The sequence below is a fragment of the Ranitomeya variabilis genome, chromosome 3 (genome assembly GCF_051348905.1).
Source record: "Ranitomeya variabilis isolate aRanVar5 chromosome 3, aRanVar5.hap1, whole genome shotgun sequence".
In the NCBI taxonomy this organism is placed as follows: Eukaryota; Metazoa; Chordata; class Amphibia; order Anura; family Dendrobatidae; genus Ranitomeya; species Ranitomeya variabilis.
Window position 1 is genome coordinate 449,727,570 of NC_135234.1, and position 23,683 is coordinate 449,751,252.

The following is a 23,683-nucleotide window of genomic DNA, read 5'->3' on the forward strand; positions in this document are numbered from 1 at the left end:
ATAGACTACGACGAAATAACATCCGGATTGGTGGTCTACCAGAACGTTCTGAGGGCCAGCACCCTGAAGAATTTTTGGAAGACTGGCTAAAATCCTCCTTGGGGGGTGAATTCTCCTCAACTTTCTCCGTGGAGAGAGCCCACAGGGTTCCCACGAGACCTCTTCCCCCCGGAGCCCCCCCGAGGCCTCTCTTGGCGCGCCTTCTCAACGGTAAAGATAGAGACGCTATCCTGCGTCTAGCAAGGCAGAAAAGCCCTATTAAATTTCACAATGCTACCATTTCAATCTTCCCGGATTTTTCGGTGGAGCTTCAGAAACAAAGGGCACGTTTTATCGATATAAAGAAACAACTCAGAGATCGCAATGTCATATATTCCATGATATACCCTGCTAGATTGCGAGTGGTCTATGAGGGTACCTCTGTGTTTTTTACTGACCCAGAAGAGGCGGTTGAATGGCTGCGAACCCACGGTGCGGCCAATGCAAAATAATTCTAAAATATTTGTGCTACTAATCACAAAATGGAGCTTCCAAGGAAGGCGTCGAATTTATCAACAATATCGGACGCTGATTTCAGTGAGGATATCCCCGTTTTTTCTTGTCTATAGGAGTATGGGACTTCACTCCTACACTGTTTGGTTTTTTTATACACTGTTTTTATCTTATAGTTTTGTTCAAACTTGTTATACAAAAAATTGCTGCCAAGATGTGTTTCTCCACTGTATATCAGGAATATGTTGGTGTAACAATGTTTATAATATGCGACTAAGAGAGTATGGCATCTAATCTTACATGGTTGACCTGGAATGTGAGAGGCCTGGGATCACCACGAAAAAGAGTTAAAGTATTTTCCCAGATAAAACGCTATCACCCACATGTGGTCACTCTGGTTGAAACACACTTGACAAGGGATTCGGCCCGTTATGTCCAGAAACCGTGGGTACAGTGGTCTGTTCACACATTTCATACGAGCTACTCTAGAGGGGTCTCGTTGTTAATCCATAAAGATATTAGATGGGAAGTCGGAGAGATACGGAGAGACACTGAAGGGCGTTTTATTTTTGTACACGCATGGATTGATTTGAAGGAATATGTTATTATTTGTATATATAATCCCCCCCCTGCTAATATGTCCAACATAAAAAAGGCACTGGGTTTTACTTTAAACTACCCAGATGCACATATTGTGTGCATGGGCGATTTTAATCTGGTAATGGATGAGGGCCTTGACAGACTCAGACTTGAAGATGGGGCTCCAGGGGTGACTCTCGGCCGATCTCGTTTATCTACATTCATGGAGGGCAGTGGCTGGTTGGATTTATGGAGGATACAATACCCAGATAAAAAAGAGTACACCTGTCATTCGTCGGTCCGGCGCACTTTATCTCGCCTGGATTATATCTTTGGCTCCAGCAATCTGGCAATTTGGGTGGAGGAGGTACAACATGGGAATAGAGGTATTTCAGACCACAGCCCAGTAATCCTTAAGCTTAACTTTGGTTGGAGGAGGCAGGAGAGGGTTTGGAAACTAAATCCATTCTGGTTAAAACTGATTGGTCCCAATGATAGAATTCTAGACCAACTAGACTGTTTCATAACATCCGATCCAGAGCCACAAAATATAAATATATTTTGGGACGCTCTTAAAGCGTTCATGAGAGGTTGCCTGACGTCTACAATCTCCTACATTAAACGGAAAACTTCTCGTGAAGATGATGAGATGGAAAAACGACTGAGGGACTCAGAAAAGGCCTATATCGCTAATCAGACCAGTGTGAACAGGGCAGAGTGGTTGTTATCCCACAGATTGCATGCACAATATGTTGATACTAAATCCAAACGTAAACTTTTTTTCACTCGACAAACTTACTTTGAACTGGGGAATCAATCAAGTAAACTATTAGCCTTCATGGTACGACAACACAATACATCAAATACTATACTTAAAATCCGGAAATCAGATGGTATAATAGTGACCTCCACGAGTGACATACTTCAATGCTTTCAGGAATATTATAAAAAGCTATACCGTTCTCAAGGGGACCTTAATACGTTGGACTGTCTGGGTTACTTGTCAGATATTGAATTTCCTGTGTTGAGTTCTGCACAACAAGCTTTTTTAGACGCAGATTTTACCTTGGAGGAAATTAATACTGCTATAGCGGACATGGCCTCTGGGAAGGCACCAGGCCCCGACGGGTTTCCCATAGAATTATATAGGCAATATCGAGATCACCTGGCACCAAGTCTTTTGAAGGTGTTCCAGGGAATTTGGAAGGGAGGAGGTTCTTTGCCAGATTCTTTTTATGATGCAAATATTATAGTTTTAAAAAAGGAAGGTAAGGACCCCCTGGAATGTGGATCATACCGCCCTATATCACTGGTAAACGTTGACTATAAAATTTTTACTAAAATACTAGCCACTAGATTGAATACAGTAATATTAGATATAATACACCCAGACCAGACCGGATTTATGCCTGGTAAAAATACATCTATTAATATTAGGAGGGTCCAGTCGGTAACACAATGTAGCTCATTAAAATTGGAAAACAGATGGGCTTTGGCCTCGCTGGACGCGGCCAAGGCGTTTGATTCCCTTGAATGGTCCTTTTTAAATGCATGTCTGCAGAAATATAGTTTCGGCCCCAAATTTCAAAAATGGATCAGTGCAATATATATGAAACCTAAAGCCCGGATAATAATCAATAATTCCCAGTCAGATGCTTTCCCCCTAATGAGAGGGACCCGGCAGGGTTGCCCCCTTTCGCCGGCCCTTTTTGCCCTTGCTATCGAAGCACTAGCGACACGTATGAGATCTACCCCGTCTATTAAAGGTATTGAGATAGCTAACCGTGTAGAGACTGTTGGCCTTTATGCAGATGACATGGTAGTATTTATGGATGATGTAGAAGAGACACTGCCACAGGTGATTTCCATCATAAATAAATTTAGTGGGTACTCCGGATTATATATAAATTGGGATAAGTCCTCCTTGATGTCCCTCTCCCATGCTCCGGCTGATCACCTTGAGGAGCTATCACCATTACCAGTAGTGTCCCACTTTAAATATTTAGGAATAAATATACCTAGATGTAGCAAACTTGATTTACAACTTAATATTCTGCCATTATTAGATCTAGTTAAATATAAATTTACGGTGTGGGAGAAATTGCCATTGTCTGTCTCTGGCCGTATAAATCTGATTAAGATGATACTACTTCCGAAGCTCAACTATTCCCTTCAGCACAGTGCAGTTCCTGTCCCCAGATCCTTTTTTTCAAACCTAAATTCCTTAATATCATCTTTTGTGTGGGGGAAATCTAGACCTAAACTTAAGCTATCTACTCTGCATAGATCCAAACAGATGGGGGGTGTAGCGTTACCTAATTTTTTTCTGTATTACTTAGCCGGACAATTAAGAGCTCTGAGTGCGTGGATGCCTGGGGGTCATCTTCCAAATTCGGAAAGTCATCTGGCCCATGCTGCAAAAGCGGAGTGTTTACTGGGTTTTTTGGAAATAGACAAACCCAATACCCCTAAATTGTTACCACTCCTTCGCCTAGCAAGATCGGTTTGGCGTCAGGGGAAAAAAGTCGTTCACTTTGAAAATATTATAGCCGAAATGCCATTATGGAATAATGAGTGTCTCCGGGAGCTGTTAGATCACCCATCCACCCAATTTTGGATCTCGCATGGGATTGCTTCCATTAATAATTTATATGAACAGGGTGTGTTGATGTCTTTTGAACAGCTACGAGTTAAATGTGATATTCCAAGATCCCAATTATTTCGTTATTTGCAACTTAGATCAGCGTTACAATCATATATACGCAGAATGGGCTCTATGTCAATAATATCATCCCTTCCGTTAATAGGGATCCTCAAATCACAGGGGCCCCGAGGTCTCATATCCACGCTATACACACATCTGTTGTCTGTGGGTGCGGATTCTGAGGTATTGCCGGTTAAAGGGAAATGGAAGCTTTTAATTCCAGATCTTCAGGATGAGGACTGGGAAATAATTTTAGAGTCCCCATCCAAGGTATCCCCCTCGGCTAACAATAGAATGATCCAGCTATATATAATACATCAAGCTTATCTAACCCCGTCGCGGCTATTTAAAATGGGTAGGAGTGGCTCTTCGGAATGTTTGAGATGCCATACAGAGGAGGCGGATTTTCTACACATGATCTGGGGCTGTCCAATCATTCAATCCTTTTGGAGTGAGGTGATATCCTTACTATCCTCTCTAGTGCATATTTCTGTCCCTTTAGATCCATTAACATGTTTATTCGGAGTACTAGATGAAGAGATATGGGGGCACCATGTACAAATTTTTCTGAGAGAAACACTTTTTTTAGCGAGGAAAATAATAGCTTTAAGATGGATGGGGAACAATAATCCGTCACTCAGAGCATGGGTCGATCTGGTGAACTCAGTAATACCTTTCGAACGCACACTATACCAGAATAGGGGTTGTATGGGAAAATTTGATAAGATCTGGGATATATGGAACTCATCGTACCTCACCATGTCGTCACGTGATGGATAGCCTAGCTTTCCTACATTAAATGACAGAATTTTCATTGGTCACCGCCTCTTTTCAATATTTAACCCCTTCATGACCCAGCCTATTTTGGCCTTAATGACCTTGCCATTTTTTGCAATTCTGACCAGTGTCCCTTTATGAGGTAATAACTCAGGAACGCTTCAACGGATCCTTGCGGTTCTGAGATTATTTTTTCGTGACATATTGGGCTTCATGTTAGTGGTAAATTTAGGTCGATAATTTCTGAGTTTATTTGTGAAAAAAACGGAAATTTGGCAAAAATTTTGAAAATTTCGCAATTTTCACATTTTGAATTTTTATTCTGTTAAACCAGAGAGTTATGTGACACAAAATAGTTAATAAATAACATTTCCCACATGTCTACTTTACATCAGCACAATTTTGGAAAGAAATTTTTTTTTTGCTAGGAAGTTATAAGGGTTAAAATTTGACCAGTGATTTCTCATTTTTACAACAAAATTTACAAAACCATTTTTTTTAGGGACCACCTCACATTTGAAGTCAGTTTGAGGGTTCTATATGGCTGAAAATACCCAAAAGTGACACCATTCTAAAAACTGCACCCCTCAAGGTGCTCAAAACCACATTCAAGAAGTTTATTAACCCTTCAGGTGTTTCACAACAGCAGAAGCAACATGGAAGGAAAAAGTGAACATTTAACTTTTTAGTCACAAAAATGATCTTTTAGCAACAATTTTTTTATTTTCCCAAGGGTAAAAGGAGAAAAAAAAGTTGTCCAATTTGTCCTGAGTACGTTGATACCTCATATGTGGGGGTAAACCACTGTTTGTGGGCACGGCAGGGCTCGGAAGCGAAGGAGCGCCATTTGACTTTTTCAATGAAAAATTGGCTCCAATCTTTAGCGGACACCATGTCGCGTTTGGAGAGCCCCCGTGTGCCTAAACATTGGAGCTCCCCCACAAGTGACCCCATTTTGGAAACTAGACGCCCCAAGGAACTTATCTAGATGCATAGTGAGCACTTTAATCCCCCAGGTGCTTCACAAATTGATCCGTAAAAATTAAAAAGTACTTTTTTTTTCACAAAAAATTTCTTTTAGCCTCAATTTGTTCATTTCCACATGGGCAGCAGGATAAAATGGATCCTAAAATGTATTGGGCAATTTCTCCTGAGTACACTGTTACCTCACATGTGGGGGTAAACCACTGTTTGGGTGCACGGCAAGGCTCGGAAGGGAAGGCGCGCCATTTGACTTTTTGAATGAAAAATTATCTCCATCGTTAGCGGACACCATGTCGCGTTTGGAGAGACCCTGTGTGCCTAAACATTGAAGCTCCCCCACATGTGACCCCATTTTGGAAACTAGACCCCCCAAGGAACTTATCTAGATGCATAGTGAGCACTTTAAACTCTCAGGTGCTTCACAAATTTATCCGTAAAAAATGAAAAAGTACTTTTTTTTCACAAAAAAATTTTTTTAGCCTCAATTTTTTCATTTTCACATGGGCAACAGGATAAAATGGATCCTAAAATTTGTTGGGCAATTTCTCTTGAGTACGCCGATACCTCATATGTGGGGGTAAACCACTGTTTGGGTGCACGGCAAGGCTTGGAAGGGAAGGCGCGCCATTTGACTTTTTCAATGGAAAATTAGCTCCAATCGTTAGTGGACACCATGTTGCGTTCGGAGAGCCCCTGTGTGCCTAAACATTAGAGCTCCCCTACAAGTGACCCCATTTTGGAAACTAGACCCCCCAAGGAACTAATCTAGATGTATAGTGAGCACTTAAAACCCCCAGGTGCTTCACAGAAGTTTATAACGCAGAGCCATGAAAATAAAAAAATATTTTTCTTTCCTCAAAAATGATTTTTAGCCCGGAGTTTTTTATTTTCCCAAGGATAATAGGAGAAATTGGACCCCAAATGTTGTTGTCCAGTTTGTCCTGAGTACGATGATACCCCATATGTGGGGGTAAACCACTGTTTGGGCGCACGGCAGGGCTCGGAAGGGAAGGCACGCCATTTGGCTTTTTGAATGGAAAATTAGCTCCAATCATTAGCGGACACCATGTCGCGTTTGGAGAGCCCCTGTGTGCCTAAACATTGGAGCTCCCACACAAGTGACCCCATTTTGGAAACTAGACCTCCCAAGGAACTAATCTAGATGTGTGGTGAGCACTTTGAACCCTCAAGTGCTTCACAGAAGTTTATAACGCAGAGCCATGAAAATATAAAATTATTTTTCTTTCCTCAAAAGTGATTTTTTAACCCACAATTTTTTATTTTCCCAAGGGTAACAGGAGAAATTGGACCCCAAAAGTTGTTGTGCAGTTTCTCCTGAGTACGCTGATACCCCATATGTGGGGGTAAACCACTGTTTTGGCACACATCGGGGAGCGGAAGGGAAGTAGTGACGTTTTGAAATGCAGACTTTAATGGAATGCTCTGCGGGCGTCACGTTGCGTTTGCAGAGCCCCTGATGTGCCTAAACAGTAGGAACTCCCCACAATTGACCCCACTTTGGAAACTAGACCCCCAAGGGAACTTATCTAGATGTGTGGTGAGCACTTTGAACCCCCAAGTGCTTCACAGAAGTTTATAACGCAGAGACGTGAAAATAAAAAATGTGTTTTCTTTCCTCAAAAATATTTTTTTAGCCCAGAATTTTTTAATTTTCCCAAGGGTAACAGGAAAAATTTGACCCCAAAAGTTGTTGTCCAGTTTCTCCTGAGTACGCTGATACCCCATATGTGGGGGTAAACCACTGTTTGGGCACATGGCGGGGCTCGGAAGGGAAGTAGTGACGGTTTGGAATGCAGACTTTGATGGAATGGTCTGCGGGAATCATGTTATGTTTGCAGAGCCCCTGATGTGCCTAAACAGTAGAAACCCCCCACAAGTGACCCCATTTTGGAAACTAGACCCCCCAAGGAACTTATCTAGATGTGTGGTGAGCACGTTCAACCCCCAAGTGCTTCACAGAAGTTTACAACGCAGAGCCGTGAAAATAAAAAATCATTTTTCTTTCCTCAAAAAAGATGTTTTAGCAAGCAATTGTTTATTGTCACAAGGGTAACAGGAGAAATTGGACCCCAATATTTGTTGCCCAGTTTGTTGTGAGTACGCTGGTACCCCATATGTGGGGGTAAACCACTGTTTGGGCGCACGTCAGGGCTCGGAAGGGAAGTAGTGACATTTGAAATGCAGACTTTGATGGAATGGTCTGCGGGCGTCACGTTGCATTTGCAGAGCCCCTGATGTGCCTAAACAGTAGAAACACCCCACAAGTGACCCCATTTTGGAAACTAGACCCCAAAAGGATCTTATCTAGATGTGTGGTGAGCACTTTCAACCCCCAAGTGTTTCACATAAGTTTATAACGTAGAGCCGTGAAAATAAAAAATAATTGTTCTTTCCTCAAAATTATGTTTTAGCAAGTATTTTTTTATTTTTGCAAGGGTAACAGGAGAAATTGGACCCCAATAGTTGTTGCCCAGTTTGTCCTGAGTACGCTGGTATCCCATATGTGGGGGTAAACCACTGTTTGGGCGCACGTCGGGGCTTGGAAGGGAGGGCGCACCATTTGACTTTTTGAACGCAAGATTGGCTGGAATCAATGGTGGCGCCATGTTGCGTTTGGAGACCCCTGATGTGCCTAAACAGTGGAAACCCCTCAATTCTAACTTCAACACTAACCCCAACACACCCCTAACCCTAATCCCAACTGTAGCCATAACCCTAATCACAACCCTAACCCCAACACACCCCTAACCACAACCCTAACCCCAACACACCCGTAACCCTAAATCCAACCCTAATCCTAACCCTAATCCCAACCCTACCCACAACTGTAACCCCAACACAACCCTAACCCTATCCTTAACCCTAACCACAAGCCTAATCTTAACCCTATTTCCAACCCTAGCCCTAATTCCAACCCTAAGGGTACCGTCTCACATAACGATTTACCAACGATCACGACCAGCGATACGACCTGGCCGTGATCGTTGGAAAGTCATTGTGTGGTCGCTGGGGAGCTGTCACACAGACCGCTCTCCAGCGACCAACGATGCCAAGGTCCCGGGTAACCAGGGTAAACATCGGGTTACTAAGCGCAGGGCCGCGCTTAGTAACCCGATGTTTACCGTGGTTACCAGCGTAAAAGTAAAAAAAAAAACGTACATACTCACATTTTGGTGTCCTTCAGGTCCCTTGCCGTCTGCTTCCCACTCTGACTGAGTGCCGCCGTACAGTGAGAGCAGAGCGCAGCGGTGACGTCACTGCTGTGCTGTGCTCTCACTTTCCGGCCGGCAGACAGTCAGAGCGGGAAGCAGACGGCAAGGGACCTGAAGGACACCGAAATGTGAGTATGTACGTTTTTTTTTTTTACTTTTACGCTGGTAACCACGGTAAACATCGAGTTACTAAGCGCGGCCCTGCGCTTAGTAACCCGATGTTTACCCTGGTTACAAGTGAACGCATCGCTGGATAGCTGTCACACACAACGATCCAGCGATGACAGCGGGAGATCCAGCGACGAAAGAAAGTTCCAAACGATCTGCTACGACGTACGATTCTCAGCAGGGTCCCTGATCGCTGCTGCGTGTCAGACACAGCGATATCGTATGGATATCCCTGGAACGTCACAGATCGTACCGTCGTAGCGATCAAAGTGCCACTGTGAGACGGTACCCTAACTCTAATTCCAACCCTAACCCTAAGGCTATGTGCCCACTTTGCGGATTCGTGTGAGATTTTTCCGCACCATTTTTGAAAAATCCGCAGGTAAAAGGCACTGCGTTTTACCTACGGATTTACAGCGGATTTCCAGTGTTTTTTTGTGCGGATTTCACCTGCGGATTCCTATTGAGGAACAGGTGTAAAACGCTGCGGAATCCACACAAAATTGACATGCTGCGGAAAATACACAGCGTTTCCGCACGGTATTTTCCGCACCATGGGCACAGCAGATTTGGTTTTCCATAGGTGTACATGGTACTGTAAACCTGATGGAAAACTGCTACGAATTCTCAGCGGCCAATCCGCTGCGGATCCGCGGCCAATCCGCTGCGGATCCGCGGCCGATCCGCTGCGGATCCGCGGCCGATCCGCTGCGGATCCGCGGCCGATCCGCTGCGGATCCGCGGCCGATCCGCTGCGGATCCGCGGCAATCCGCTGCGGATTCGCAGCCAAATCCGCACTGGGTGCACATGCCCTAACCCTAACCCTAACCCTACCCCTAATTCTAACCCTAATTCTAACCCTAGTTCTAACCCTAACCCTAGCAGAAAAAAAAAAAAATATTTTATTTATTTTTATTATTGTCCCTATGGGGGTGATAAAGGGGGGTCATTTACTTTTTTTTCATTTTGATCACTGCGATAGGCTATATCGCAGTGATCAAAATACTTCTGAAATGAATCTGCCAGCCGGCAGACTCTGCGGGCGCAGTGCGCAGGCGCCCGCCATATTGGAAGATGGCGGCGCCCATGGAGAAGCCGGACGGACATCGGGAGGCCCGGTAAGTATGAAGGGGGGGTGATCGGATCACGGGGGGGGGGACCGGAGCACAGGGGGGGGGGACCGGAGCACAGGGAGGGGGCACCGGAGCACGGGGGGAGCGTACAGGAGGACGGAGGAGCGGACAGAACTTATTAGGGGGGCGGACCGCGCACCGGAGCACTGGGGGGGGCGATCGGTGGGGTGGGGTGGGGGCAGATTTGGTTTTCCAGCCATGGCCGATGATATTGCAGCATCGGCCATGGCTGGATTGTAATATTTCACCGTTTTTTGGGGTGAAATATTACAAATCGCTCTGATTGGCAGTTTCACTTTCAACAGCCAATCAGAGCGATCGTAGCCACGGGGGGGTGAAGCCACCCCCCCTGGGCTGAAGCACCACTCCCCCTGTCTCTGCAGATCGGGTGAAATCGGAGTTAACCCCTTCACCCGATCTGCAGGGACGCGATCATTCTGTGACACAGCATATGCGTCACAGGTCGGGAAGGCACCGACTTTCATGACGCATACGCTGTGTCACAGGTCGGGAAGGGGTTAAAATATATGTTCGTTACAGTGGATTTTGGTTTCTGTTTTTCCTTTTGGCAGCAAGATGATGGGTTTTTAAAAGTTCAAAGTTTTATTGTAGGTTCCTTGGGTGTACTGTAATGTCCTAACATTTCTGTGAACGAAGCTATATAACAAGTTGCGTATTAAGATGACTGGAATTATACTTGTGTATTAGTTCGGTTACAATATCATGTGCACCTTGTTGTGGTTTCTTTTATGTTTAATAAACGAGTTTAAAAAAAAAAGTTCTCACAACACATCTAGATAAGTTCCTTGGGGGGGTCTAGTTTCTAATATGGGGTAACTTGTGGGGGGTTTCTACTGTTTAGGTACATCAGGGACTCTGCAAATGCAACATGACGCCTGCAGACCAATCCATCTAAGTCTGCATTTCAAACGGCGCTCCTTCCCTTCCGAGCTCTGCCGTGCGCCCAAACAGTGGTTCCCCCCCATATATGGGGTATCTGCGTACTCAGCACAAATTGGACAACAACTTTTGGGGTCCAATTTCTCCTGTTACCCTTGGGAAAAAAAATTGTTGGCTAAAACATCATTTTGTGGAAAGAAAAAATGATTTTTTCATTTTCACGGCGCTACATTCTAAACTTTAGTGAAACAATTGGGGGTTAAAAGTGCTCACCACACATCTAGATAAGTTCCTTAGGGGGTCTTATTTCCAAAATGGGGTCACTTGTGGGGGTTTCTACTGTTTAGGCACGTTAGGGGCTCTCCAAACGCGACATGGGTTCCGATCTCAATTCCAGCCAATTTTGCATTGAAAAGTCAAACGGCGCTCCTTCCATTTCGAGCTGTGCCATGCGCTCAAACAGTGGTTTATCCCCATATATGAAGTATCAGCGTACTCAGGACAAATTGCACAACAACGTTTGGGGTCCAATTTATCCTGTTACCCTTGGGAAAATAAAAAATTTGGGGCGAAAAGATCATTTTTTGTGAAAATTAATATGATTTTTTTTACGGCTCTACATTATAAACTTCTGTGAAGCACTTGGAGGTTCAAAGTGCTCACCACACATCTAGATAAGTTCCTTAGGGGGTCTACTTTCCAAAATGTTGTCACTTGTGGGGGTTTCCACTGTCTAGGCACGTCAGGGGCTCTCCAATCGCGACATGGGTTCCGATCTCAATTCCAGCAAATCTTGCATTGAAAAGTCAAATGGCGCTCCTTCCCTTCCGAGCTCTGCCATGTGCCCAAACATTGGTTTACCCCAACATGTGGGGTATCGGCGTACTCAGGACAAATTGTACAACGACTTTTGTGGTCCAATTTCTCCTGTTACCCTTGGTAAGATAAAACAAATTGGATCTGAAGTAAAAATTTTGTGAAAAAAAGTTAAATGTTCAATTTTTTTTAAACATTCCAAAAATTCCTGTGAGGCACCTGAAGGGTTAATAAAATTTTTGAATGTGGTTTTGAGTACCTTGAGGGGTGCAGTTTTTAGAATGGTGTCACTTTTGGGTATTTTCTGTCATATAGACCCCTCAAAGTCACTTCAAGTGTGAGGTGGTCCGTAAAAAAATGGTTTTGCAAATTTTGTTGCAAAAATGAGAAATCGCTGGTCAACTTTTAACCCATATAACTCCCTAACAAAAAAAAATTATGTTTCCAAAATTGTGCTGATGTAAAGCAGACATGTGGGAAATGTTGTTTAATAACTATATTATGTGATATAACTCTCTAATTTATGGGCATAAAAACGAAAAATTTGAAAATTGCTAAATTTTCATAATTTTTGACAAATTTCTGTTTTTTTTCACAAATAAATGCAAGTCATATCGAAGAAGTTTTACCACTATCATAAAGTACAATGTGTCACAAGAAAACAATGTCAGAATCACCAGGATCCATTGAAGCGTTTCAGAGTTATGACCTCATAAAGTGACAGTGGTCAGAATTGTAAAAATTGGCCCTGTCACTTAGGTGAAAACAGGCTTCGGGGTGAAGGGGTTAAGGAAGTTATCCGGCCAGTGTTGTGATGTCTTGATTTCTTCAGGGGCAATTTCAAACTGTGGTGCCATTGCAAGGGCAAATTCTTGAATCTGAGCACTAGTCACAACCAATGTCTTTGCTCTCCTGTCAGCAACCCACTCACAGATCAGGTCTTCCAGCTCAGAATATAATGGTTGCCGGCCAGATCCAACCTTGCTTTTTAGGATTTCCGCTGTCCACTTGTTGACTGGGGTTACCGTAATCTGCTCGCCATTTTTGGACCAATCAGACACTCAACATTTTCTCTTTGCAGAATTCAGTAAGATTTTTGCCTCAAGATTCTTCCACGATTCCTTTTTTGTACTCGACGGAATAGCTCTTTCTTTTAGCGCTCATGTCTAGGGGTAAAAATATACCTTATCACCATTGTTTACGGTATTTCTTTTACATTACGGTACTTTACGGTAGACGGTTCAGCAGAAAAGCAGACAACAAATCAAAGTAACACACTACGGTACGGTACTGTAACTGCCTGATTCCCACACAGGGTCACAAAACATAAGGGCTATAAAATGGCTCCCACACACTTTGTGGACACTGTACCGCTACCGTAACAATCACCCACAGCAGTTCCTTTACCGTAGCAGCCCCATCATTTTGCAGCCCCAAACATTCCCATCATCCCATTGCAGCCCTCATCATCCCTTTACAGTCCCCAATACAACACGCCCATCATTCCATTACAGCCTCCATCATTCTACAGTACTGTATTGCAGCCTCACATCATCCCACTGCAGCCTCCCATCATCCCGGTATCCCACTGCAGCCTCCCATTATCACAGTATCCCACTGCAGCCTCCCATGTGTGTACCGTACACACACACACACACACACCCTTACACAGAGACACACACCCAAGCACAGACACACACCCTTACACAGACACACACACACATTTTCACTTTCTTACTGGTTTCCTCCGCGGTGCTGCTTTCAGTGCTTTGGTGGTGCAGGAGCCCTGGGCCAATCAGAGCGCAGGAGCCCTTGGCCAAGGAGCGCAGGAGCTCTGGGCCAATGACAGCCCAGGAACAATCAGCTCCGAAGCTGTGATTAACTCCTGTGAACAGTGCGACTGCAGTGGTGGGCACCGGACAGTGGGGACAGCGGGAGCGAGACACAACTGCATGCAGAGATCAAGGTATGCCTTATTTTCGGGGGGGGGGTTCTTATTAAGCAGGCACAGTGCTCACCCTGGCATGCCTTACTTTCAGGGGGCACCCTATTTTCAGGGAAATATGGGATGCATTACACTATTATGGATGACTGGGGGCAATATGGAAAGACATGGGGCAGTATGGAGAGATGAGAGATTTTATTACTGTAGGGGCTAACTAAAAGAATATTATTTTTGAGGATACTGTCTTCAGTGTGGGGGAGGAGAGCTACTGTTACTGTGCAGGGTGACATGGTCACTTTTTTCTTTATATGGCGTAGTATAGAGGTTGGGGAAAAATTGGGGAATGCACTAGATAACTGTGTTATTTTCTGCAGAGACGAGTCCTGGCTGGAAGAAGTGATGGTGGTCTGAACTGGATAAAGAAGGAAAGCGAAGATGAAGGACTTCAGCTAGAGACGTTACCGGTAAGTCAGTGTGTTACCTGTACACTTACACTATACACTGTATACTATATACAGAGCTCCTGTGTATAATGTCACCAGTGATCACTGTATTACCTGTACACTATATACAGCATTCATGTGTATAATGTCACTGGTGATCCCTGTATTACCTGTACATTGACACTATATACAGAGCTCCTGTGTATAATGTCACTGGTGATCACTGTATTACCTGTGCACTGACTAAAATACAGAGCTCCTGTGTATAATGTCACTGGTGATCACTGTATTACCTGTACACTATACACTATATACAGAGCTCCTGTCTATAATGTCACCAGTGATGACTGTATTACCTGTACACTATATACAGAGCTCTTCTGTATAATGTCACTGGTGACCACTGTATTACCTGTACACTGACACTATATACAGAGCTGTGTATAATGTCCCCGGTGATCACTATTACCTGTACACTATACACTATATACAGAGCTCCTGTGTATAATGTCACCCTTGATCACTGTATTACCTGTACACAGACATTGTATACTAAGTACAGATCTCCTGTGTATAATAGCACTAGTATTGTTTTTTTATATTAATGATAAGTATTGCATCAGTATTGTAGTATTCGGTCACTATGTGGTGGTAATATGTGATCTGGTCACAGTGTGGTGCTATTCGTTCCTTGTATGTGATATTATTTGGTAACTATTTGGTGGTAAAATGTGGTCTGGTCAATGGCGTGATGGTATTTGTTCCTTGTATGTGGTATTATTGTTCACCATGTGGTGTTAACGTGTGATTCGGTCATAATGCGGTGGTATTTGTCCCTTGTATGTGGCATTATTGGTAATTTTAAAAATAGAAAAATAAATAAAAATATACCTAAAATTGTATTTGATATTTTAAGAATTGTTTTATAAGTTACAGTAGAGTAGAGCCTGGCCAAGAGAGTCTACCTTGTCGTTGTGGCAGATTAAAAAATCTTTTGGCCAAAACAAAAGCTGCTGACTATGTATGTGATCTGGTGATGGGAACTGTTAACATGTGATTGGTGAGGACATGGTGCAGAAGTTGGTTTTTCCAAGAGAGGGTGGTGGGACTTTGGAAGGTTCGAGGGGTAGAGGCGGGGCTAAGGTGAAGCCTGGGTGGAGTTTCAAGGGGCCCCGAAAATTTCTAGTGGTAGCACTGCATGTCTGTATTAGGCCACATTCACACGCTCAGTATTTGGTCAGTATTTTACCTCAGTATGTGTAAGCCAAAACCAGGAGTGGGTGATAAATACAGAAGTGGTGACGTGTTTCTATTATACTTTTCCTCTGGTTGTCCCACTCCGGGGTTTCAAATACTGATGTAAAATACTGATCTTGTGAACGTGGCCTTAGGTGCTGCACTGCCTCAGTCACCTACATACAGCTGTGCTGTAGCCCCCAGCATAGTAGGTGGGTTTTTCTTTGAATCTTGCTGGTAACTATTGTCTCCCCCAGTCACCTTCTCATAGTTTCCATGTATCTTAGTGTAAAGTGTAACTAAGCTCCGCACTAAGTTACAGCCCATGGTGGGAGGGGAGAGGAGAAACTGTAAGGGTATGTGCACACGTTCAGGATTTCTTGCAGAAATTTCCTGAAGAAAACCGGAAATTTTCTGCAAGAAATCCGCATTTTTTTTTTTGCGTTTTTTTTCCGTTTTTTTCGCGTTTTTTTAGCATTCTGCAAGCGTAATTAGCTTGCAGAATGCTAAAGTTTTCCAAGCGATCTGTAGCATCGCTTGGAAAACTGACTGACAGGTTGGTCACACTTGTCAAACATAGCGTTTGACAAGTGTGACCAACTTTTTACTATAGATGCTGCTTTTGCAGCATCTATAGTAAAAGATAGAATGTTTAAAAATAATTAAAAAAATAAAAAAATGCTTATACTCACCCAGACATCTCCTCACCGGCGTCCGTTCCTCTTCCTATAGCTGGTCTGTGCGCGCAGGACCTTCCGTGACGTCACGGTCACGTGAGCGGTCACATGACCGCTCACGACCAATCACAGGACAGTGACGTCATCGGCAAGGTCCTTCACCGCACATCAGCTACAGGAACCGAAGCGACAGCATGCAGTGGAGGCGGGAAGACATCGAGGGTGAGTATAGGACTATTTTTTATTTTAATTCTTATTTTTTGACCACTTATATGGTGCCCAGTGCGTGGAGGAGAGTCTCCTCTCCTCCACCCTGGGTACCAACCGCACATAATCTGCTTACTTCCCGCATCGTGGGCACAGCCCCGTGCGGGAAGTAAGCAGATCAATGGACCCCTAGGTGTGCGGAATCCCCTGCAATTCCGCATTTTAATGAACATGTTGCTTTTTTTTCCGCGATGCGATTTTTTCGCGGAAAAAAAGGCTACATTTGCACAAAAAATGCGGAATACACTTAAAATAATGGGAGGCATATGTAAGCGTTTTTTTCGCGTTTTTATCACGTTTTTATAGCGAAAAAACGCGAAAAATACTTAACGTGTGCACATGGCCTAAGAATATAGATCATTGTTATCTAGAACGATTACTTTTATTACTGCAATAAGTCTCAGCACTTACAGAGTCAGATGATTGTTTTTGAGGGCGATGGTCTCCTCTTTAATCTTCTTCTCTATTAGATGTAAGTTCCTCTCCTTATTGTACATGGAAAATGTATCTCATATTGAAATGTATGAATGTCATTAATTCTCACGATGTACAACAGCATTAGTGACCTTGACAAACTGGGATAAATTTCTTCCTTCTCCCTCCATTCTATGTACTTTCTTTGCCAACATTTTACATTGACTACATTCCACAGTTAAAGGGAACTCGTCAGCAGGTTTTTACTATTTAATCCAAGAGCAGCATGATGTTGGGGCACAGACCTTGATTCCAGCAAGATGTCACTTACTGGGCTACTTGCTGTAGGTTCAATAAAATCACTGATTTATCAGCAGGAGATTATGAGTAGAGGACTAGTTGTCACTTGCCATGCAGTCCTGCTCTGTATAACCTCGTCCCCACCACTGATTAGCAGCTTTGTGTCAGTGTACAAATTAGCCAGAAAGCCGCCAATCAGTGGTGTGAGCGGTCATGGCGGTATTTAGCGCTCATGCTGCCCGAGACACTGTGATTCTTAGTGTCCCCTATGGTAAGTCAGCCTAAAGACTCGTGTAGGTTTTTTGCATACAAGAAAACATAATTTTATCAGTGCAGCGGATCCAATTTTAATCTATTTGTGCCTGTAATCTGTGTACTGACTGGTGGAGCATCGCACAGCAGCCCCTGCTGACTGCCGTCCCACTAAAATGTTGCTTCAGACCCAATTTGTTCACCTTTACAAAGGATAGCAAGAAAATGGACCTCAAAATGTGTTACCCATTTTCTCCTGAGTGCAGTGATCCCCACATGTGGCCAGAAACCTCTGTGTGGACAAAAGCCTGGGCCCAGAAGAGAAGGAGCAAGATTTCAGGTTTGGAACACAAATTTGGCTGAAATAGATTACGGGCTCCATGTCGCATTTGCAGGGTCCCTAAGGTGCCTAAACAGCAGAAACCCCCCACAAGTGACCCCATTGTGGAAGCTACTGCCCTCAAGGAAATAATCCAGAGGTATGGTGAGAATTGTGAGCCCACTGGTACTACACAGATTTGGATAACATTAGATTGTCATATTGAAAACCCATCCAGAAATTCATATACAGCCGTGTTTAGCACATTAGATCCACAGGTGCTTCACAGAACTTTTTAAAATGTGGTTGTGAAAATTAAAATTACGTGTTCTTCTGCTAAAATGTTGTCTTCGCATTCAGTTGTATCCCACTTTTGAACTTGGTGATGATGTTTTAAATAGTAGATGGGAGGAAGCTGCCACTACTTGTTCATTTAAATTTATTGAGATTATTAATGACAAAAATACCACACTATTGGACGATTTGGATTCCCAAATTAGTTCCATGCACAGATGAATCATGATTTCTCAAAGGAACAAATGGATCAGTTCCTGTTAGATATAACTAAGGACATGGAGAAATGGGAAAAAGATGTTTGTGAGGTCAAAACCAAAAAATATGAACGTGACTTAAATGATTATGAGACCCAAAAAATGTTCAAATGGCAAAATAAAAGAGAAAGACGTGATCTTCCGTCCAGGAGTTCGTCTATTTCTTCCATTACTTCTTCTCTCTCAAGTCAAACATCAAGACAGGATATGGATACTTCGAGGTCGTTGAAAATGAATATTAGATTTGGGGGAAGATGGAATAACCATGGTTCCTCCAGAAATCAGCAGGGGCCAAGAAAAGACCAGCCAAAGGTAATAAACCTGTCTGATCATAGCCTAACTCCTCTGCAGGAGGACATTTTACAACGTGGCTCAACTTTTTCTCCCTCTAAACCATTAGATTCCTTCACGCCGGTGAAAGATGTGCATTTATTTGCACGGAAATTAATTTTGAAAAGATACCATGAGAGATCTGTCCCTACTTCTCAATCTGAGACAGTTGAGGAACAATAGGCTGTTGCCATTTTGGAATCCCTGTTGGATGAACAGGATGAAATTCCGGTGAGTAATTTTCCAACTCATCTGTTTAAAAAATAAAAAAAAATTCCCCCACTGAGTACTTGTCCTGCAGTAGATGTGTTTGTCAAAATGGTTTCTGGTGACATTGAACAACTTTGCTCTGGGAAATTTCATGGGATTAATGTGGCTGAGGATAGGGCCATTAGAGAGATGCAAAAATGGACTGACGTTACAATTAAATACGCCGATAAGTGGGGTAATGTTGTCATATGGCCGAATCATCAATATGAGAAGCAAGCTTTTAAGCTGCTGTCAGATAAGGTGTGTTAATCCCATTTCTGATTTCCAACGTGATTTGATTGCAATTATGACCCAGGCTTTTGAGATGGGTATTATCCCAAAGAAATTGATGGACTCTATTACTTCAATTAAACCTAGGATGCCCACTTTCTATTTAATCCCCAAGATCCATAAGGATCCCCTAAATCCACCAAGGAAACCAATAGTCTCAGGAAATGAGGGTATCTGTGAATTGGCCTGTCAGATAGTTGAGTTCTATCTTAAGCCTTTGGTTAGTACACTTCCCTCATTTACTAGGGACACCACGGCAGCATTACGTAGCTTTGATGGCCTGCATGTACAGGATGATATGATCTTGGTTACAGCTGACATAGAAAGTCTTTATACATCTATTAGGCATGAGGACGGACTTCGGGCGGTCTCCTGGTTCCTTGGGGCTGGAGATATGGATAAAACCTTGGTGGAGTTTATTTTGAAGCTTCTCCGATTTATTTTGACACATAATTGTTTTGTCTTCCAAAATCAGATTTATCTCCAGCTCCAGGGCACCGCTATGGGGGCCGCCTCTGCTCCGTCCTATGCAAATTTATTTTTGGGGGCCTGGGAAAGGGACATTTTCCTTAGCAATCCAGTGGAGTATATTGACAAGGTGCACCACTGGATTCGCTATATAGATGATGTATTTTTCGTGTTGGAGGGGTCAGTTGAACATCTGCATGACTTTATGGCCAAATTGAATGAAAATGATCTCAATATTAAGTTAACTTTCACCTATGGTAGAAGGGTTAATTTTTTGGGATTTGGATATCTGTGTCTCTCTTCAGGGTTTGATTCAAACCGATGTCTATCGGAAACCAACAGCGACAAACACACTACTTCATGCAACCTCATCTCACCGTCAGTCAATAATTAATGGGATTCCTATTGGCCAACATTTGCGGATTATACGAATTTGTTCAACTCGAGAAATTTCAGCACCAGGCACGTGACTTATATTGCCGCTTTCGAGAAAGAGGATATAGCCATAGACAGATTCGTCGTGGCTATAAAAGAGCTTGCCAGACATCTCGGGATGAACTTCTGTATCGTACTCCATCAAAAAATGAAGATACACAGGTGAGACTAATAACCCCGTTAAATTGTCAGTGGAGAGCTTTCACTGAGATAATATCTAAACATTGGGATATTTTACGGTCCAATGCAATTTTGAAAAATATCCTTCCAGCTAGACCTTTAATTACGGCCAAAAGGTCGGACAATTTACGTGATTTGCTGGTTAGAAGTCATTATTCTCCAATCCAGAAAAGGTTAAATGATGTGAATGAACCTATGAATGGTTTCTTTCCTTGTACCTTTTGCAAGGGATGTCAGAACCATATTAAGACTAAAGAATTCACAAACTCTCAAGGTAATCGTACTTTTAAAATCCGTCATCAACTCACCTGTGCTTCCAAAAGAGTCATATATTATGCTCAATGTCCATGTATTAAAATATACATAGGGATGACAACCCGTGAATTAAAAATAAGAACAAGGGAGCATGTGCGTGATATTGAAAAGGCAAAAACCGCAAAGGGTGTGCCTACTTTGAAAACTTTGCCTCGACATTTTGTTCAGTATCATTATTGTAATGAAAGGAAATTGATAATTAGAGCTATCGATCAGGTATCATTGGGTCCACTTGTTGGCGACCTTTTTCGGGCATTGGCCAAGGTTGAAAGTCGGTGGATTTACCGGCTCAATACCATCACCCTGATTGGTCTGAATGAAAATTTTGGGTTTGCCTCATTTTTGTAAGGTATCCTACACGTTTTTCAGGGGGAGGGTCCTTGATCAATTTTAATGTTTTTTATTTGTATCATATGTTAATCTTATGTTTGTGGTTTTTCAGTTTCGGCCATGTAGCATGCTTATGTCCGGATATGTGCTGGTCCTTTATTGGTCTCCGAGTCATGATTGCTATTTCATATTTGAAAAAAGTGGCGTTCCGGATGACATCGATTGGCTTCAATATTCATCTCATCATGCCCTGTTCATGTTCATCATTAAGGGACTATATCCATCTATTGTCTAAATGAAATTCTGTATGCAATATATCATTTAAGCTGTTACTTTTTATGAATGGTAGCAATAGTAATTTTTTATGTGTAGCGTATATTGTATTGGTGTTCTGGTTTTAATTATTTTCACTTTTATATGAGCACACTATTTTCTCACTTTTATATATATAGTGATTTATATTTTCACATATGTATTTTTTGTATTTAATGAGCTTTAATTATTTATCTATTGTCACTCAATATTGCACAGTTTTCAGTGCTGTCCAGTTAATATATTCAGCATTTATGCACTGACATTTATTATCATTGTTATTATCTTACACTTCATCACTGCTGTGTTGTTTCGGCGTGTGGAGCACTCATGATCCTGGTGCGCATGCGTGGTCTCCCTTGCTTCGGAGCTTGATGGGGCGGCGCCAGGGATGCATCGCGCATGCGCCGTCTTCTGACGGTGGCTCGTGTTTGCGTTCCAATGCCGCTTTAGTCAAGGTCCCGGTGGTTGCTGGGGAGACGACGCATGCGCCGCTTATACAGGATGCTAGTGCGATGGTGCTCACTTGTTAGTTGAATTACGGACACATGTACCAAGACACATGGTTGATTTATTGTATGCTCATTGGCTGGATTTTGTTTAAATACTATTGACCCCCTCCCTAACGCACGCCTCCTGAGGAAGTCTTGACGAAACGTGCCTTGGGGCGGCGGGGACGGTCTTCCACCGGCACATCACCTGTTTATTTCATTGGTAAGATATGTCTTATTTCTTTGTTAATACTGAGATCGTAGTAAACAGCGGTTTACCTCAGGTGATACTATATGCATTTGCAATTATTTTTATAATTAACCTGTAGGTATTACGGCTGGCTTCTGAACTATATTTGTGGCCCTATATGATTGGATTTTGCGATTTTGTGCTTTCATGTATTAGTATTGTGGGTCAATATAATATGATGAATATGTAAAGGTATTTATGATGTGTCAGTGGTAGTCTGTCCTTGAGAATATGGTGTCCAGTAGTACTTGTTCTTAATGTTCTTAATTTTATTATATTAATAAAGATTCTATTTAAAAGGATTATACTCTTTGTGTGGTCTATGTGCACCACTTGTTAGTTGATTCATATTACGTTTTGAGTTGCTTGTCCTATTTAGTTTTTGGGATTTTTTTGAGTGGTAATATTAGTTATAGGGAACCTGTCAGCAGGTTTTTACTATTTAATCCAAGAGCAGCATGACGTAGGGGCAGAGACCTTGATTCCAGCAAGATGTCACTTACTGGGCTACTTGCTGTAGGTTCAATAAAATCACTGATTTATCAGCAGGAGATTATCAGTAGAGGACTAGTTGTTACTTGCCATGTAGTCCTGCTCTGTATAACCTCGTCCCCACCACTGATTAGCAGCTTTGTGTCAGTGTACAAATTAGCCAGAAAGCCGCCAATCAGTGGTGTGAGCGGTCAGGGCGGTATTTAGCACTGTGATTCTTAATGTCCCCTATGGTAAGTCAGCCTAAAGAGTCAGGCAGGTTTTTTGCATACAAGACAAGAAAACATAATTTTATCAGTGCAGCGGATCCAATTTTAATCTATTTGTGCCTGTAATCTGTGTACTGACTGGTGGAGCATCGCACAGCAGCCCCTGCTGACTGCCGTCCCACTAAAATGTTGCTTCAGACCCAATTTGTTCACCTTTACAAAGGATAGCAAGAAAATGGACCTCAAATACTGCCCTCAAGGAAATAATCCAGAGGTATGGTGAGAATTGTGAGCCCACTGGTACTACACAGATTTGGATAACATTAGGTTGTCATATTGAAAACCCATCCAGAAATTCATATGCAGCCGTGTTTAGCACATTAGACCCACAGGAGCTTCACAGAACTTTTTAAAATGTGGTTGTGAAAATTAAAATTACGTGTTTTTCTGCTAAAATGTTATTTTAACCCCAATTTTTAATTTTTACAGTGGATAAATGGCCCTAAAAGCTGACATATTGCACCATTACACTCAAACATTTGGGTTTGGGTTGTTACTTTTTATTTTTTTATGAAGTAGCCATATTAAAGCTTGTTTTTTTTATGGGATGGTTTGGCATTTTCACTTATACCATTTTTTACCCTTCGCCACGACAGCACCCCACATGAGAGAGAGGGATCCGCCCCATAGGAACAGGAAACCTACAGAATAAAAGGAGGCGGTCCCCTCTCCTCCTCAGTTTAGGTTTCCTGTTCCTACAGGGACCCAGCTTACCTACAGATGAAGAGGATCCCTGGGCCATGCACCCGCCTGCGTCGGTATCTGAGGGAACGGCAGGGGCTGCGGTTCCAGAAGCAGCGGCGGGGGAGCCCCTGCTTGCAGCCTCCCCCCTCGTCTGGCCAAGCATCCACGGTCCGGGTCCGGTCACCGTGGGTCCGCCCGGCACCGTGAGGACGCGCGCGCTGCTGCGGCCGGCTTAATATCCCTAGCCGCCGCATGGTGAGTGAGAGCGGCGCGTCTAACCCGGAAGTCGCTGGAGCACTTCCGGGTTGGTCCGGGGAGGCAGGAGAATGGGCGGCAGATTCAAAAATGCAGCGCTAGCGTCGGGCCGGTGTGTGTAAGATGGCTTCACCGGCCGAC

At 43.1% G+C, this 23,683-nt stretch overlaps 1 long non-coding RNA gene across 1 annotated transcript; it reads left to right on the top strand.

The window, feature by feature from the left end:
- Positions 1 to 18,379: 18,379 nt before the first annotated feature.
- Positions 18,380 to 22,144, top strand: LOC143818302 (uncharacterized). The gene is made up of 4 exons (XR_013224447.1): positions 18,380 to 18,503; positions 18,592 to 18,752; positions 19,835 to 20,126; positions 20,902 to 22,144. It is a non-coding gene; the product is annotated as an uncharacterized LOC143818302 (long non-coding RNA).
- The last annotated feature ends 1,539 nt before the right edge of the window (positions 22,145 to 23,683 follow it).